General features: G+C 37.0%; 2 pseudogenes; one reads left to right on the top strand and one right to left on the bottom strand.

The window, feature by feature from the left end:
- Positions 1-10833: 10833 nt before the first annotated feature.
- On the bottom strand, positions 10834-11742 carry LOC110259731 (olfactory receptor 10AG1-like; annotated as a pseudogene).
- Positions 11743-17983: 6241 nt separating this feature from the next.
- LOC110259730 (Y-box-binding protein 1-like) lies at positions 17984-19184 on the top strand (annotated as a pseudogene).
- Positions 19185-19721: the final 537 nt, after the last annotated feature.

The raw sequence follows: 19721 nt of genomic DNA, 5'->3' as shown, positions 1-19721 counted from the left end.
TCAAACAGAAAATAATTGGAAACCATACAACCAAAAAAAAGAAAGGAAGAATGGAGAACCATAGAATCAACTGAAATATGAGGTTCAAAATGGCAATAAATAATCATCTATCAATTATCACCTTAGATGTCAATGGACTGAATGCTCCAATCAAAAGACACAGAGTGGCTGAGTGGATAAAAAGGCAAAAACCTTCAATCTGCTGCCTACAAGAAACTCACCTTAGGACAAAGGACACATATAGATTGAAAGTGAAGGGGTGGGAAAAGATATGTCATGCCAATAGACATGACAGAAAAACAGGAGTTGTGATATTCAGACAACATAGACTTTAAAACAAAAGACATAAAGAAAGACAAAGAAGGACACTATTTAATGATTAAGGGATCCATCCCAGAAGAGGATATTACTATTGTTAACATATATGCCCCAAATACAGGAGCACCCAGATGCATACAACAAATATTAACAGACATAAAGGGAGAAATTGATGGGAATACAATCATAGTAGGAGAATTTAATACCCCCCTCACACCAATGGACAGAAAACCAATAAAGCAACAGAGATCCTAAAGGAAACAATAGAAAAGGTAGACTTAATTGACATCTTCAGGACACTACATCCAAAAACATCAGAATACATTCTCCTCAAGTGCACATGGAACAATCTCAAGAATCGACCACATATTGGGACACAAAGCTAACCACAATAAATTTAGGAGCATAGAAGTTATCTCAAGTATCTTCTCTGACCAAAACGCCATGAAACTAGAAATCAACCACAGGAAAAGAAGTGAGAACAAACCTACCACATGGAGCCTAAACAACATGCTACTAAAAAACCAATGGGTCAATGAGGAAATCAAGAAGGAAATTAAAAAATACCTCGAGACAAACGATAATGAAGACACAACCACTCAAAATCTATGGGATGCTGCAAAAGCAGTGCTCAGAGGGAAATTCATAGCGACGCAAGCCTTTCTCAAAAAAGAAGATCCCAAATTGACAACTTAACCCTCCACCTAAATGAATTAGAAAAAGAAGAACAAAAAAGACCTAAAGTCAGCAGAAGGAAGGAAATTATAAAGATCAAAAAGGAAATCAATAAAATAGAGACTCACAAAACAGTAGAGAAAATTAATAAATCCAAGAGCTGGTTCTTTGAGAAGGTAAACAAAATTGACAAACCCTTGGCAAGACTCACTAAGAAGAGGAGAGAAAGAACCGAAATAAATGTAATTATAAATGAAAAAGGAGAAATCACAACAGTTTCTGCAGAAATACAAAAAACCATAAGAGAATAATACTACGAACTACTATATGGCAACAAGTTTGACAATCTGGAAGAAATGGACAATTTTCTAGAATCTTACAGCCTGCCAAAACTGAATCAAGAAGAAACAGACCAACGGAACAGACCGATCACTAGAAATGAAATTGAAGAGGTCATAAAAACACTCCCTACAAATAAAAGTCCAGGACCAGATGGCTTCACAGGTGTATTCTACCAAACATATAAAGAGGATCTGGTGCCCATCCTCCTTAAACTTTTTCAAAAGGTTGAGGAAGAAGGAACACTCCCAAAGATATTCTATGATGCCACCATCACCCTCATTCCAAAAGAAGACAAAGATACCAGCAAAAAAAGAAAACTATCAGCCAATATCTTTGAGGAATATAGACACAAAAATTCTCAGCAAAATCTGAGCCAACCGAATCCAACAATATGTCAGAAAGATTGTACACCATGACTAGGTAGGGTTCATCCCAGGTTCACAAGGATGGTTCAACATACACAAGTCAATTAATGTCATAAACCATATTAACAAAAGAAAAGTCAAAAACCATATGATCATCTCAATAGATGCAGAAAAAGCATTTGACAAAGTCCAACATCCATTCATGATCAAGACCCTCACCAAAGTGGGTATAAAGGGAACATTCCTGAACATAATCAAAGCCATTTATGACAAACCCACAGCAAATACAATACTCAATGGAAAAAATCTGAAAGCCTTCTCACTCAAATCTGGAACAAAACAGGATGCCCACTCTCACCACTGTTCTTCAACATCGTTGTGGATGTCCTAGCCACAGCAATTAGACAAACAAAAGAAATAAAATCATCCAAATAGGAAGAGAAGAGATCAAACTGTCACTGTATGCAGATGACATGATACTATACCTAGAAAACCCTAAGGACTCAACCCAAAATCTACTTGAACTGATGAAGAAATTCAGCAAAGTAGCAGGATAGAAGATTCACATTCAGAAGTCAGTCACAATTCTGTATACCAGCAATGAAATATTAGAAAAGGAATACAAGAATACGATACCTTTTAAAATTGCACCTCACAAAATCAAATACCTCGGAATACACCTGACCAAGGAGGTAAAGGACCTATATGCCGAGAACTATAAAACTTTAATCAAAGAAATCAAAGAAGATGTAAAGAAATGGAAAGGCATTCCATGTTCCTGGACTGGAAAAATCAATATTGTATAAATGGCCATACTACCCAAAGCAATCTACAGATTCAATGCAATCCCTATCAAATTACCCAGGACATTTTCCACAGAACTACAACAAACAATCCAAACATTTATATGGAACAACAAAAGACCCAGAATCACCAAAGCAATCCTGAGAAACAAAAACCAAGCAGGAGGCATAACTCTCCCAGACTTCAAGAAATACTACAAAGCCACAGTCATCAAAACACTGTGGTACTGGTATCAAAACAGACAGACAGACCAATGCAACAGAATAGAGAACCCGGAAATCAACCCTGACACCTATGGTCAATTCATCTTTGACAAGGGAGGCAAGAACAGAAAATGGGAAAAAGAAAGACTATTCAGCAAGCATTGCTGGGAAACCTGGACTGCTGCATGCAAAGCCAGGAAAGGAGAACACACCCTCACACCACGCACAAAAATAAACTCAAAATGGCTGAAAGACTTAAATAGAAGACAGGACACCATCAAACTCCCAGAAGAGAACATAGGCAAAACGTTCTATGACATCAACATCATGAATATTTTCTCAGGTCAATCTCCCACAACAGAAATAAAAGCAAAAATAAACCCATGGGACCTAATCAAACTGACAAGCTTTTGCACAGCAAAGGAAACCCAAAAGACAACAAAAAGACAACTTACAGAATGGGAGAAAATAGCTTCAAATGATGCAACAGACAAGGGCTTAATCTCTAGAATATATAAGCAACTTAAACAACTCAACAGCAAAAAAGCCAATCAATCAATGGAAAAATGGGCAAAAGACCTGAATAGACATTTCTCCAAAGAAGATATACAGATGTCCAACGAGAAGATGAAAAAGTGCTCAACAGCGCTGACTATAAGAGAAATGCAAATCAAAACTACCATGAGATACCACCTCACACCAGTCAGAATGGCCGTCATTAATAAGTCTGCAAATAACAAGTGCTGAAGGGGTTGTGGTGGGAATGTAAGCTGGTTCAGCCACTATGGAGAACAGTACGGATGAACCTTAGAAATCTACACCTAGAACTACCATATGATCCAGCAATCCCACTCTTGGGCATATATCCAGACAATACTTTCCTTAAAAAAGACACATGCACTGGCATGTTCATTGTAGCACTATTCACAATAGCCAAGACATGGAAACAACCCAAATGTCCATCAACAGATGATTGGATTAGGGAGATGTGCTATATATACACAATGTAATACTACTCAGTCATAATAGAATGACATAATGCCATTTGTAGCAACATGGATGCAACTGGAGACTCTCATACTGAGTGAAGTAAGTAAGAAAGAGAAAGATAAATACCATATGATATCACTTATAACTGGAATCTAATATACAGCACAAATGAACATTTCCACAGAAAAGAAAATCATGAACTTAGAGAATAGAATTGTGGCTGCCCAGTGGGAGAGGGAGGGAGTGGGTGGTATCCGGAGCTTGGGGTTATCAGATGCAATCTATTGCTCTTGGAATAGATTTAAATGAGATCCTACTGTGTAGCATTGAGAACTCTGTCTGGATACTTACATTGCAAGAGAGGAATGGGAGGAAAAAAATATATACCTGTATGTGTAACTTGGTCCCTATGCTATACAGTGGAAAAAATAAATAAATAAAAATAACAAAAAAGAATGGATTAGCAATGAGGCCCTACTGTACAGTACAGGGAACTGTATACAATCTCTTGGGATAAAACATGATGGAAGATAGTATGAGAAAAAGAATGTGTGGTGTGTGTGTTTGTGTTGTGTGTATGACTGAGTCAATATGCTGCATAGCAGAAATTGATACAACACTGTAAATCAAGTATATTTTAACAAAAATTAAAAAATTAAGATTTAAATTTCTTTCTAAAAAAAAAAGCCGGTGCTCATAGAAAACCGAGAAATGGTGACAGATTTCTTCCTCTCACCCGCAGTTCTATAAAAAAGTAATGCCATATGTGTGGACTACCAACATCCCAGGGAAGGACAAAAACAGAAGCAAAATACAAATTCCATCAGAAAGGGTCACTGGGACACTTAATCTAAAACAGTATCCTGGGAGTTCCCATCATGGTTCATTGAAAAAGAATCTGACTAGTATCCATGAGGACAAAGGTTTGATCCCTGCCCTCCCTCAGTGGCTTAAGGATCCAGTATTGCCCTGAGCTGTGGTGTAGGTCACAGATGTGTCTCATATGCCATGTTGCTGTGGCTGTGATGTAGGCCAGTGGCTACAGCTCCTATTCAACTCCTAGCCTGGGAATCTCCATATGCCACAGGTATGGCCCTACAAAGACAAAAAAAATTAAATAAAAAATAAAACAATAACCTGAGGCAAGAGGACCACTTCTCCTTTAGAATGACTTGTCAAAATACCAGCCTGTGCATTCAGAAAGGACAGAGAGGGACAAAGAATTGAGTTTCACTTGGATCACACCTCGCTGAAAATACAGTGCACAAATAATTGTTTTAATCTTGGACACTGTGTGCATCACATCCACAATAGTGCCCATCACTGGAGAAAATACCCCCTTACAATGGATTCAAAAAAACATAACAGTCCTAACCTGCGAATGACCATCCAATGAGTCAGCCTGAACTCCATGATTTGTGCTAAAAAAAATAACCCTCCCCCTACCCCCAGCTTGAGGACCCAACACAGAATAACCCGCCTCACTGAGGACTGGCAAGGAGATTTACTCATATGCCCCAAGGTATAGGAAATTTCAGATTCCTGCTATTGTATGTGAATGCTTTTTCAGAATGAATGGTGTCATAGCATACAGAAAAAGCTATCAAAGCTGTTAAAGCCTTTCTTGAGGAAATTATTACCAGATTTGGACTGTCTAATACTTTTCAAAGTGATAAAGGGCCTGCTTTTGTCTTGAGTATAACTTAACACTATGGAAAATTAATTGGATTAATTTATGAAGACAATAATTGATGGGAAAAATGGAGAAACTGAATCATACAATAAAAAGAAGCATTACTGAAAGAGGTCAAGGGACTAACTTAACTTGGGCTAATTTCTGGCCATTTGCCCTACTATGAATCAAAGTGGCTCCCACCAGCAGCTTAAATTAAGCCCCTTTGAAATATTGTATGGTAGGTCATTCCAGGTATCTGCCTGGGCAGGAACATTATAAATGCTCAGAAATACCTAGATGTTGCCAATTATGTTAAAACTCTGGGCACTCTACTAACCTCCTTTCATGAGTTTGCCTCCACCATGTCTGCCTACCCAACTGAAGTAGCCTTACATTCTTTCTGACATGGAGATCAAGTCCTCCTAAAAACTTGGGGAACAAGGGCTTGAACACCAACTGACAGGACCACACATGGTATTATTACCATGTATTCATCTGTCAATGACACCATGGACAGATGGTGACACCATGGACTCATCACACTCAGATTAAAGCAGCATCACTGTCATCCAAAAATAACCCAAATCCTGTGAGGAATGTGAAGTGATGGGTTTATAAACCCTTAGAAGACTTAAGATCACTCTTTAAAAATATAAGTATTGAGGCTATAATTTCATTGTAGCTGGAAAAAGTCAACTTACCTGTTTAATATTAAACTATATTGACACAGTCAGAAAGGTAAAATTAATGTATATGTATTGGGAACTAGAGCCAAAACCACAAGTTCAATACAGTACTAAGGATTTTCCTCAGGTTCAAGTAGTTGTAGTTAAAGAAGGAAAGAAGATTGCACTGAAGAGTCTAAGGAATGTTTTCTGTCCAGGGCTGATCAATTCCAATCCAAGATCACACCTTCGTCATACCCATTAAACAGGAAGGAGTCAGAAAAGTCTTCACCCCTTTTCCCCCACAAGATTGTGGAATGGACATTGACAATAGAGAACCGTAACAGAGAAAAAATCTGACTCCATATTAGATCTTTTAATTTAACCCTTGCACTTGATTGCTTTTGCTTCAAGTTACGAATGTTGTAGAGAAAGAGAAATATATATCACTTATATGTGGAATCTACAAAAATGATACAAATTAACTTATTTACAAAACAGAAACAGACTCATAGACTTTGAAAGCAAATTTATGGTTACCAAAGGGGAAAAGTGGGGAGGCATAAATTAGGAGTTTGGGGTTAACATATACACATTACCACGTATGAAATAGATCACCAACAAGGGCCTACTATATAGCACAAGTGACCCTATTCAATATTCTGTAATAATATATAGGAACAAAATCTGAAAAATTTTAAAAAATTTTTCAAAACAAAATTTTTAAAAAGAATGTGTGTACAGCCTTAAATACACAAGATAGCCATTTCCCAAGGTTCTGGATTTTAAGGGTACAACAATTTTCCAATTATATAGAGACAAAAGTTGCAGAACAGAGAATAATATTTGTCTTGTTTGAGGTAAACCTCAAATAAAAAAAAACCTATAAATAGGAACATCATGACATGACATAAATGAACACCTGTAAGAGCAAAGGATTGAGACACTAAGAAGTTTGCAACAATGACCTCCCCTTCATCCTTTTAGTATAAAAGAAGCCTGAATTCTGACTTAAGTAAAATGGCTTTCCAAAACACTAGTACATCATCCTTTTAGTATAAAAGAAGCCTGAATTCTGACTTAAGTAAAATGGCTTTCCAAAACACTAGTACATCATCCTTTTAGTATAAAAGAAGCCTGAATTCTGACTTAAGTAAAATGGCTTTCCAAAACTCTAGTACATCATCTTCTTGGTCTGCTTGCTTTCTAAATACAGTCACTATTCCTTGTCCCAAGCCCCATTTTCCAATATATTGACTTGCTGTGTGGGGAGCAGAATGAGTTTGGACTCGGTAACAATAGACTTTTGTATCTTGATGGTGCTTTTGATTACAGAGCTGTATGTATTTGCTAAAGTTCTCACATAACTTAAAACTAAAAAGTACATTTTAATTTACATTTTAATTTACAATTTACCATATGTAAGTTTAAAATACTTTTTAAAATGCTATCAATTAACAAAAGCATTTCTATGATGTTATACATGGCCATTCCCCTGATCCAGCCTAAAGCGTACATTTCATCCTCATTTACCAACCAATCTCCCTTGACAAATCCACTTCCAAGGTTAGGCTGCATGTTTAGAAATAATCAGAGTAGATACAACGGGAGATCTTGTTGCTGCCCAGAGTCATTTGCTCATCACAGAAACTCTCATGCTCTTGGTCAATACAGACTATAGAGAGGGACACATGTTCAATGATGCATTGGTTATGTCACAAATGTTACAATATTTGCACAATGCTCTAAAATTGTGCTGTGTTTCAAAAATGAAAAATTAAAAAATGTCAAGATGGGAGAAAAACTCCTTCTTTACAAGGCCATTTATAAATAATTAGCAGACGTTATTTTAAAGACAAAATTTTAGTTAGAGGAACTTATCATGATTGTATGAATGTTCAAAGAAAGGTTTAAACATAGCCAGGTATCAGTACTAATATAGATATTATTAATAATAAGCTCTCAAAATACTTTTCCCAACCTTGTGATAACATTTCAAATGATGGCAATGGGGTCATATTCTTTGTGAGCCAACTAGTAAAGAAAATCTGCAAAGCCTAGAGATTTAGCAACCCTTTAAAATGTCACAAGCATATAGGAGCTGTAAGAAATTTGATGATAAAATGTAACATTTTTAAAGTGGTAAACATTTCCTCCTTTAGCATCACATTGAAGCCTATACATTAAAACATTTATCTAATTCACACAGCAAAATTTCTGGTGGGATGATAAGAATTGCCTTGTGCTTTAAAAATAACAACATCAGAGGGCCGGGCTTCTTGTATCTTCCTGCTTTTCCAGATGTAACATCTGCATACTTCCAAGAATGAAAGGAAGGGAAGCAAAGGACAGAGCACTTGCTGACATCTGCATCCATCTCATCAGCAAGAATTGAGCCATCTCCTCATATGTGGCTAGAAAGAAGGCTGGGAATTGAGTATTTCAAAAATCCAAACTCTACAGTTAAATTCATTTGGAGATAGAAGATTTACACTTCTATATCCTCAGTATGTCTATAAAATTGTCTACATCTTTTTATGTGAATCTCTGTATTAGTTTTCCCTTGCTGTTGTAATAAATTGCTGCAAATTGAGTGACTTAAAGCAGCACACATTTATTAATTACAGCACTGTAGGTCACAGGTGCAAAATGTGTCTCACATATAAAAATCAAAGTTGGCAAGGCTGCATTTCTTCTTGTGTGCTTTAGTGGGGATCCGGTCATTCCCGTTCAATTAGATTTTTATCAGAGTTTAGTTCCTTGAGGTTCTAGCAGTGGATAACTTGATTCCTTGCTGGCTGTCAGCCAAACATCATTCTCAAATTCTGGAGTTGATAACAGTGCTTGGGAATGAAATTGGGAGGATTGGCATTAATGATTCTAATTGACAGATGCTCATTTTCCTTGATAATATCAGTTCAAAAGTTTAAATATTTTAAACCCTATAGAAACGGTTAAAGACATGGAAGAATAGGCAAGACACATTAATGCAATGTAATTGTGCTGGCTGAGTCATTTAAAAAATAATTCTAACATTTCTACATTTTAAAATTAATATATATTTTTTAAAATATTATCATAGTATTAATATATTTTTAATATTAATTATCATAGTATTGTGGTGAAAAAGATGAAAAGATTCAAAGTAAATTCATATGTGGCCAAAATTGCTAAGTAGCACATAGAGATAATTGCAAAGTCAATGGGTTGAGAGAAGTGGAAGATTCTGTTATAACATGTACTCAGGAAGAGAACTAAGTGCCTGGGAGCTTTTCTTTTGGTATTGTGAATAGCATAATTCCCCATGAGTATACAGTGGGTTAAAGAAGTATGTTCCCAATGTTTGTTGGTTCTTTGAAAGCTCTAGATTTTGTCAGGAGCCTGAGGTAGGGGATAGCAATATTCATCTGCGAATTCCCTCATTCAGTCCCTCCTTCACACAAACATTCATTACTTTTACTGCTTTTTACCAGTTTTCATGTTATAGAATCAAAGAATGTCAACAAATAGGAGTGCAGAAAAAAAAGTATCAGGAGTTCCCGTCATGGCTCAGTGGTTAACGAACAAGACCAGCATCCATGAGGATGTGGGTTCAGTCCCTGGACTAGCTCAGTAGGTTAAGGATCTGGCATTGCTGTGAACTGTGGTGTAGGTTTCAGATGTGGCTTGGATCCCACATTTCTGTGGCTGTGGTGTAGGCTAGGAGCTGCAGCTTGGATTTGGCCCCTAGCCTGGGAACCTCCATGGGTATGGCCTTAAATAGGCAAAAGACAAAAAACAAAGTACAAGCGTGAAGATGTACACAATAATTTAGGTAAATAATCTTGCATATTTTCAGTGTAATTTAATCCAAACATCTGAACAGATTGAATTCTGGGTTGTTTTTTTTTTAGTGAAAAATGTGATGCACATTTTGCTTTTATTCATAAGACAGGATTATCATTTAGACAGAGTATTAAAGATACTATGACTAATAAATATTTAAGCACAGTAAATTGTGGATTAACATTTAAAATTATCTTAAGGATTTCCTGTTTTGGCTCAGTGGGTTAAGAAACTGACTATTATCTGTGAGGCTGCAGATTTGATTCCTGGTCGTGCCCAGTAGATTAATGATCCAGTGTTGTCATGAGCTGTGGTGTAGGTCTCAGGAGTGGCTCAGATCTGGCATTGCCGTGGCTGTGGTGAAGGCCTCCAGTTGTAGCTCCAATTTGACCCCTGTCCTGGGAACTTCCATATGCTGTGATTGTGGCCATAAAAAGACACCAATTTTTTTAGGTATCTTAAAACACACTAAAACTCATATTTAAAGTGATGAGCTTCTTCTTCTCCTCCTCCTCCTCCTCCTCCTGCTCCTGCTCCTCCTCCTCCTCCTCCTGCTCCTGCTCCTCCTCCTCCTCCTCCTTTCTCCTTCTTCTTTCTCCTTCTTCTTTCTCCTTCTCCTCCTCCTTCTCCTTCTTTGTATTTTCAGGTCCACACCCATGGCACATGGAGGTTCCCAGGCTAGGGGTCAAATCAGAGCTGTAGCTGTGGGCCTGCACCACAGCCACAGCAATACAGGATCTGAGCCATGTCTGTAATCTACACCACATCTCATGGCAATGCCAGATCCCCAACACACTGGGCAAGTCCAGGGATCGAACCCACACCACTATGGATACTAGTTAGGTTTGCCAACCACTGAGCCATGACAGGAACTCCCGTGATGAGATTCTTAATAAAGGAGAAAAAATATAAAATGCTTCTCTGAAACTGTGGGGTAAACGGGTAAAACATTTATGAATAAACTCATCACATTATTTTTTAAGTAATACTTTTCTGAGTGCTGCAATCACATCATTGTTCCTAAGACTGTATATCATGAGATTAAACACTGAATTCATGATGGTGTAAAACAGAAAGCAGTTTGTCAATTTCTGCAGAATGACTAGACTTGGGCCTTAAGTAGGTAATAGTAACAGATCCACAAAATAGGAGCACAACCAGCAGGTGAGAACATGTGGAGAAGGTTATGGCCTGACCTCTAGATGTTCCACTCAGAACAGTGGAAATGATTTTTCTGTAAGGGGCAAGTATCAAAAAGCCACTACTTAGACAGACAGCTCATACACAGAAGTGTCTCCACAGGCTAGCTTCAGAATGGGGGGATGTCACAGAAGAAGTGATTAATTTGGTTAGAATGACAGAAATGCAGAGAAAAAATCTGGCATATCTGTCCTCTCTGCACTGGATTCCACTGATCCAGGACCCAACAGCCAGTTGGATGCACATCTTGTGGTTCATGACTAGAGGATAGTGCAGGGGGTTACAAATGGCCACATAGCAGTCATAGGCCATCACAGCCAGGAGGAAACATTCAGTGGCTCCCAGTAGAAGGAAGAAGCACATTTGAGTGGCACAGTTCAGCATAGAAATGCTTCTATCCTGAGTCCAAAGTTGACCAAAATCCTCGGCAGAGTGACAGGCACATAACAGATTTCCAAAGAGGAAACATTTTCCAGAAAAAAATACATGAGTTTCTGGAGTGTAGTGTCAAGCCTAGTCACTATTATTATGAGGCTGTTTCCAATTAAGATGATGATATAAATGATGTAGAACACCTCAAACAAAAACCTTTGGAGGTTTGGAAGATCAGAAAATCCCAGGAGTACAAATTGCATCACTGTGGACACAATGTCTTCTGCTTCCCTCTCTTCATATTTCATCTGCGGGAATAATTTAGTCTGCTGTACTGTTAATCCACTTTCATTGGCTCTTGTTTTCTTATGTAAAACAGGATTATATTCCTTCCAGATTATCTTCCTTCCTATAAAAGCAAAACCTATAACTGATAAGAGGTCTAAAAGTGTGAAGTATATTTTTTGTTATTATTAAATGTTTTAAGGAAAAAATCTCTCATTTTTTGGAGGTTTTAGAAAATGGTCTCCATTTTCTATTACAGATTATTATATTTCTTTGTTTCTGAAGATATGATTATAATTTTGCTAGTCATCTGAATACTCAAAATGCAAAATCTGAATTTATGTTCAATTATATCAGTGATTTTCTTTTTCCAGTTGACATGTTTTTTCTCACCTCTTAATTCCATTTTATATTGTTATCAATTCAAAATTAATTTTATTATGCAAGTAAATATTTTGTAATCCATGTAAGATAACTTTAGGGATAAATATAAAATATAAAAAATTTTAAAAGTTATTGCAATATCCTGTTTAGCTGTGACATTCTATTTAATTTTATTATAAACAAAATCAGTGAGCTGACCACTCAATACTTGGGATATTTACATTTTAAAACTGTGTTTTCCAATATAAGGTCTATAAAATCAACATTCATCATTTTTATTCAGATTTTTCATTCAAGAGAAAAGAAACTCTAAGATGGTCTTCTTATGCAGGAACATCATGAGGTCAGAGGCTGAAGCACCTAGCATTTTTGTTCAAGAAAGCAATTCTAACTGGAATGTTCACCCCTCCACGCTTATGCTATGAAAGAGACATCAGCCTCAACTCATCTCTGAGAACTTCCTAAATTACTTACTTGCTCAACAATTACTATTATTCTGCTAAATACATTTAATCCATTGATTTTTTTCTTTTTTGCACACATATGTGTGTTATTTGAGGCATGTCAGGTTGAGATTGCCCAGCTTTATGTTGTACTTTTCTTTTTTCACTACATAAATTATATGTTTCTTTTGATATTCTGTACATCTTTTAATGCAATGTGTAGCATATTTTTTCCACAAAAATGTATTTACTAAATGCTTAAAAAAAGTGAAACAACTTGATTTCTTCTTTGGAATAGTGCTTAAGGTATAAGTGATGGTTCCTACCCAGAATTCAGACTGATCTCCTCCTTCCCCTGGTACAGTTCAAGCATGACTTCTGTGGTGTGTGTGTGAGTGTGTGTTTTGGGAGGGATAGAAATTATACTCTTTTCACTCCCTCTGGCATAAGTAGCAAATTATTTCTTTTTTTCAGTATGTTATACATAATTTTCATAGTGTTAACTGATTTGAAAGTTCACAGAGACTAAGTTGTTACAAAGAAGAGACACCCATATCCATATTCTACAAGTGTTAGATGAAGAAAATATATACACATATGAAAATATAGACACATATGGGGCAGAAGCAACAGTTCATCTAAAATTTGTGAATCCTGGAGTTCCTGTCATGGCACAGCAGAGACGAATCTGACCAGGAACCATGAGGTTGAGGGTTCAATCCCTGGCCTTGCTCAGTGGGTTAAGTGGGTTACTGTCAGCTGTGGTGTAGTTGCAGATGCAGCTCAGATCTGGCATTGCTGTGGTGTAGGCCAGCAGCTGTAGCTCCAATTAGATTCCTAGCCTGGGAAACTCCATATGCCATGAGTTCAGCCCTAAAAAGACAAAAAAAAAAGACAAAAAAAGTAAAATAAAATAAAAACTTGTGAATCCTGAGGATTTTCTGTGAGTTATAAAAGGAAAGTTAAATAGTAATTTCTTTTACCATTTACAATATTTCAGATTCCATATTAAGGTACAAAAGGTATTTAAACCTTGATTCGTTACTACACAGTTCTCTCAAAGATAATGTGATTGTAGGAAATGTCAAATGTAACTGTGTCTTTAAAATGGTCAGAACATAATGGCTGATAGGTGGTATTAATAAATAATAATTTCCTGTGTCTGATACTACACAACCATATATTTTTAGTTTTTTGTTTGTTTATCTCATCCTGACACCTTTACTCATGTTTTATTCACTTACTTAATTCAATGTAAAGTGTGCTACATGGACACTGATTACAATTGTTGAATAAATCATCAATCTTTTCAGACCATCATGCATCATGCATCTACATTTGATGGGTTAACCACTGTCTTCAGAGACTGTCACCTGCTTTATTCCTTTTTTCTATCTGTCTTTATGTAAGGTCTTCTCTCATATTTGATCCTCTCTCTAAATGTTTCCTTACTTTTCAAGTAGGGTTGTGCACTTGAAAAGCATACTGAAACTCAGGTACATAAAATAGCCAGAGAAACTGAGAACAACAGAATTTTCAGCCAAGAATATGGGGTCCACATTTACTGAAAACTTTTAGCCTCGACTTATTATTTGTCAAATGGAACAATATTTTATGACTTTTAAATGGAATTATTAATGTAAAACCATTTGCAAATTAAGAAATAATTTTTCAACTCCTATCTTTATGTACTTACCTTCAAAATCAACCTCAGATACAAAGACTTCCACAAATCCTGCAACATATTTGCTGGTTTCTGACTTTGGGGAACATTAGTGCTTCTATTTATAAAACTCAGAAAGAAAAACATGAAATAATTCAGGTATATGTAGCCACTTTTGTTTTTACTCAATAACTTGTGCTTACTTTTCTGGTCTTTCCACTTTAATAATGATTTTTTTTTTGGTATACTAGCTATATCACAATGCATTTAATGCTATTTAGAGCAATTTCATAAAATCAAATCGAAGATAAACAGTAAACTAAATGTTTTTAATGCAGCTCAGAAGACGTTTTCCTTTAGGAGACATCTCCAAAAATAAAAGTGAAAACCACCTATTATTTCTTTAGCATTTTCAGATTCACTTACCATTGAACTTAATTTTAACCAAAAAATTATTCCTTTTGTATTAGAATGATGCAAACCCATTTTAATAAGGTTAATCCAGTATTTTACTTTTTAGTTATATACAATTAAACTTTAATGGGATATCCCCAGATTTAATATATATAAATATTAAATACATGGTTACCATATAGTCATCACTTAGTAAATATTAACACCTAAGATGATGATGAACATGAAGAAGAGATCAGTAATCTTTGGTATATTGGCCCATTATATTACCAAATAATTTGTAATTTCTCATTTGATAATATAATGCTTAGAATCATACTGTCAAAATCTGTCTGAATCAGAGTTTGAAATTAAATAACAGGATTTCTCTTTTAAATTCTCCAAAATAAGTGTTCTTCTGTAGAAGCAAAATATATACAGATGTATGTAAAATTAAATTTTTTATAGGGCAAAAATGATACATGCTCACCTGTTTGAATTGACATTAAAGATAATGCTTACTTTTATGGATTGAGTTACAAGAGATAAAATGAGAATTTTTTGACGATTAGCTAATTCGCATTTATTTGAAACAGAGGTTAACCAGTGTCTACAATATGTTCTATTATCATAAGAAATATGCTCTTTAAATAGGAACTATTTTTTACCCTGGATATTAGCTCCTTCCCCAAACCACTTCTTAACTGAACTAAACTTTTCTGCCTGCCAATTAAGGAGTTTAGTACAACAACATATCTGTCCTTATAACTCCCTCTCTAAATTCTCTCCCTCTCTTACGGATTTTGTGTTTATTAAGAAATAGAAGCCTTGCAAAATCAGAAATTTATGATTATATATTACCTGCAGCCCAAACTAAGATGTTTTAAAAAGATGCTATTGTGCAATGTCTTAAATGAAGTTTATTTCTCTGTCATTATAAATTCAGAAGTGGGGAATCTAGGGCTGTGAGCAGTTATGCCATCTCAAACACAAATCTTCCATCTCCACATCCACACTAGCCTGGCAGTCCTCATAACCCCCTGGACTACAGAAAGGGGGCCATGGATAAAGGGAAGCTCTCACTTCTTCTTTTTTAAATGCACAAACAAAAAAAAAAAAAACATCATATAGGATTTCAGTCCCTCAACTCAACTTTAGTTACAGGTTCACACCAAGCTGGAAAGGAGGTTGTGAATATTTCTCTCTGCACTGCCATGTGACCAGACAAGACTGCCTGTGTCTAGCCTCAACTCTCCTCAGTTGTCACAACCTAAAATTCCAAGTAGTTCCTTTACTGAGTTCCCAGCCACTGGTGTCCTCAGGTTAATTGTGGTTCCTCTCAGCTTAGTGAGTATGCAGTGATAGAATAATTTCTTCTGTAACATCACCTGCAAGCACACAAAGACATATACCCACAAAATACAATGGAGAAGAATATTAGATTTAACCATAGGAAGCAGGAATAGATTTCTACTTGTATTAAGAAGAATGGGTGTGGGGTTCCCATCATGGCTCAGTGGTTAATGAATCCTACTAGGAGCCATGAGATTACAGGTTCAATCCCTGGCCTTGCTCAGTGGGTTAAGGACGCAGCACTGTCTTGAGTTGTGGTGTAGGTCAGAGACTTGGCTCAGGTACTGAGTTGCTGTGGCTCTGGCATAAGCCAGCAGCTACAGCTCCAATTAGACCTCTAGCCTGGGAAACTTCATATGGTGTGAAAAGGACCACAGAAAAAGACAAAAAGAAAAAAGAAAAATGGGTAGAGACATGGAGCAACTTATATTAGAAATATTATGTCCATGCTTTGAAAGCTATCACTAATAGAGTGTTATCTCTTTATGTACCAATTTTGAGTTATATTATTTTGTGATTTATTTTAATTCTAGTGACTAAATACGTATGTGTAGGACAGACAGCATTATTGTGGTTTTAATTTGTATTTTAATAATGGCTAACGGTGGTGAGCATCTTTTATGCAATTATTTGACTTCTGTATATCCCTTTAAGTAAAAAAATCTATTTAAGTGTTTGGGCCATTTGCTAATTAGGTTGGTTCTTTTCTCACTGTTGATTTTGGAAAAAGCTGCCTTGAGGCAGAATCTCTTACTCAGGGAAACCTCAGCTTTGCTTGTAAGAGCTTCAGCTGATTGGTTGAGGCCTAAATTATACAGGGTGATCTCCTTTACTGAAAACTTTTTGAGGAGTTCCCATTGTGCCACAGCAGCAATGAATCCAACTAGGAACCGTGAGGTTGCAGGTTCAATCTCTGATCTCACTCAGTGGGTTAAGGATCCGGCGTTGCTCTGAGCTGTAGTGTAGATCACAGATGTGGCTTGGATCTGGCATTGCTGTGATTGTGATATAGGCTGGCAGTTGTAGCTCCGATTAGACCCCTAGCCTTGGAATCTCCATATGCCACAGGTGCAGCCCCAAAAAGTCAAAAAAAAACTTATTGATTTTAAGTGTTAATCACTTATACAGAATATCTCAAAATACTTCCTAGATTATAGTTTGATAGCTGGGCACTATAGCCTGGATGTGTTGACATAAAACTAGCTGTCAGAGTCCATCCTTTGTCAACTTGATAACCATACTCATCTACTTAGCTGACTAATCTCCAAATAACAGCAATAACAAAGACATAAATCCACTTAACATGATACCAGGATTCAACATGCAGGCAAAGAATGGTTATCGTTTTGTCAAAAGAGATACGAAGTCCTGGGGTAATGTTCTCTCTGGTTCTTGATATTTTGATATCTTCATAATCAAATGAAGAAGAAATACTCATAACAATTTTAGATTACAGTCCTTGTTTATGCAAGTTATTATTAGTAATAACTAGTATTGATAGCTCTCTTCTTCCAACATCTAATCCTTATTCCCTTTTCCCTCAGAAAGCACTTCAGCCAGTCATGGCTATGTCTTTGGTGTGTGAGGCAAAACTTCATTTCTGAAAGACCTGGGCCATTAGTGCATCTGCCTCAATTGACTTGGTATGGTTTTACATTGAATTTTATAACGGAACTCACATATATACATATATATGTACATATTGCATATTTTATTGTCTAGGATAATGAAGACAATATAGTGTTGGTGGAGGGGTAGCCACTAAACCAATGGAATTTGAGACAGTTTAAAAATTGCCCCACAAATTATTGAGGCAGTTTTGAAAAAAAAAATCTAATGCAATAAAACTTACTGGAGAAGACAGTAATTAGTTATTTTAAAAATGTTTTGAGTTCCATCGGTAGCAGGAGTGGAGAGTAGACCCCAGAGAGCCCTAAGTAGGCCCACTCCCACCACTGCCCTAGTTACCATCACACCCTGGAAGGAGCTGCAGCTGCCACAACTGGCCCAGTCACCATCACAGCAACCATGAGCAGTGAGGCCAAGACCCAGCAGCCGCCTCACCCCAGGCTGCCCCCGCCCTCAGGGAGAGGTGACCAGGCCTGGGCCGCCTCACATCTGCGGTGTCTGCCAACAGGGACAAGAAGGTAATCACAATGATGATTCAATGTAAGAAACAGATATGGTTTCAACAGGAATGGCACTAAGGAAGATGTATTTGGACACAAGATTGCCACAAAGAATAACCCCAGGAAGTACCTTGGCGGTGCAAGAGATTGAGAGGCTGTGGAGTTTGATGTTGTTAAAGGAGAAAAAGGTGCAGAGGCAGCAAATGTACAGGCCCTAGTGGAGTTCCAGGGCAAGGCGGTAGACAGGCAGCAAACTGTAACCATTATAGACCTATCCATGTTGCAGGGGTCCTCCACACAATTACCAGCAGAATTGCCAGAATAGTGAGAGTAGGGGAAAGAATGGGGGATCAGAGAGTGCTCCCCAGAGCCAGAGCCAACCATGCCAGCCCTACTGGCCCTACCAGCCCTACCTCAGGCGAAGGCTCCCACCTTACTACATGCAGTGACCAGATGGGAGTTGACCACAAGATTCCAACCCTCCTGTGCAGGGAGAAGTGATGGAGGGTGCTGACAACCAGGGTGCAGGAGAACAAGGGAGAGAGTGGGACAGAATATGTATCAGGGCTATAGTCCACAATTCCACATGGGCCCTCCACACCAAAGACAATCCAGAGACGATGGCAATGAAGAAGATAAGTGGCCTTGGAGTATAGACTTGTGGTTGCCAAGGGGGAGGGGGAGGGAGTCGGGTTTATTGGGAGCTCAGGGTTAATAGATGAAAACTATTGCCTTTGGAGTGGATTAGCAATGAAATCCTGCTGTGTAGCACTGGGAACTATGTCTAGTCACTTCTGATGGAGCATGATAATGTGAGAAAATAGAAGGTAAACATGTATGTATAACTGGGTCACCATTCTGTACAGTAGAAAAAAAGTTTTATTGGGGAAATAACAATTTTAAAAAAAAGAAGATAAGGAAAATCAAGGAGATGAAACCCAGGGTCAGCAGCCACCTCAACGTTGGTACCACTGCAACTTCAATTACAGGCACAGATGCCCATAAACCCTAAACCACAAGATGGCAAAGAGACAAAAGCAGAGGAACCGCTAGCTGACTATTCATCTCCTCTCAAGGCTGAGCAGGGTGGAGATGAGTAAATACCATCTTACTGTCTCTACCATCAATCAGTTTAGCCATCAAAGAAGAAGAAATGTATATGAAATTCCATCAATAAGAAATGAACAAAAGATTGGAGCCAAAGATCTTAAGTGCTTGCTTTTTACCTGTTAACCAGATAACTAGAACTATATGCATTATGTATGCAGCATGAGGTTTTATTATTTTTACCTGAAGATGTCTCTTTTTGGTAATGACGAATGTCTTTATCTGTGTGTGTTTGTTGTTGCTGTTTTTTAAAGTCTGACTTTTCTCAAGACTCCTTTAAAAGTTTTAAATTGTTTCATATCTGGTCAAGTTGAGATTTTTAAGAATTCATTTTTAATTTGTAATAAAATTTATAGCTGATTTTTTCAGAAAAGTCAATAAACTGAAAGCACCTGTTAATAAAGTTCTTAAATAATTCTCAAAAAATAAATAACACGTTTTGCACATGATCATCAATGAAATGAATTATTTTCAAAGAAACACTATCTTGAAAAGGAATATAAAATTTTTTTTTCCCACTGTACAGCAAG

Source organism: Sus scrofa, chromosome 2, assembly GCF_054392235.1.
Source record: "Sus scrofa isolate SSC_HxYL_T2T_F1_AM1 chromosome 2, Sscrofa_HxYL_maternal_Yorkshire_Landrace_v2.0, whole genome shotgun sequence".
Classification (NCBI taxonomy): domain Eukaryota; kingdom Metazoa; phylum Chordata; class Mammalia; order Artiodactyla; family Suidae; genus Sus; species Sus scrofa.
Note: the sequence above shows the minus strand (reverse complement) of the source record. Positions and strands in the feature narration are given on the sequence as shown.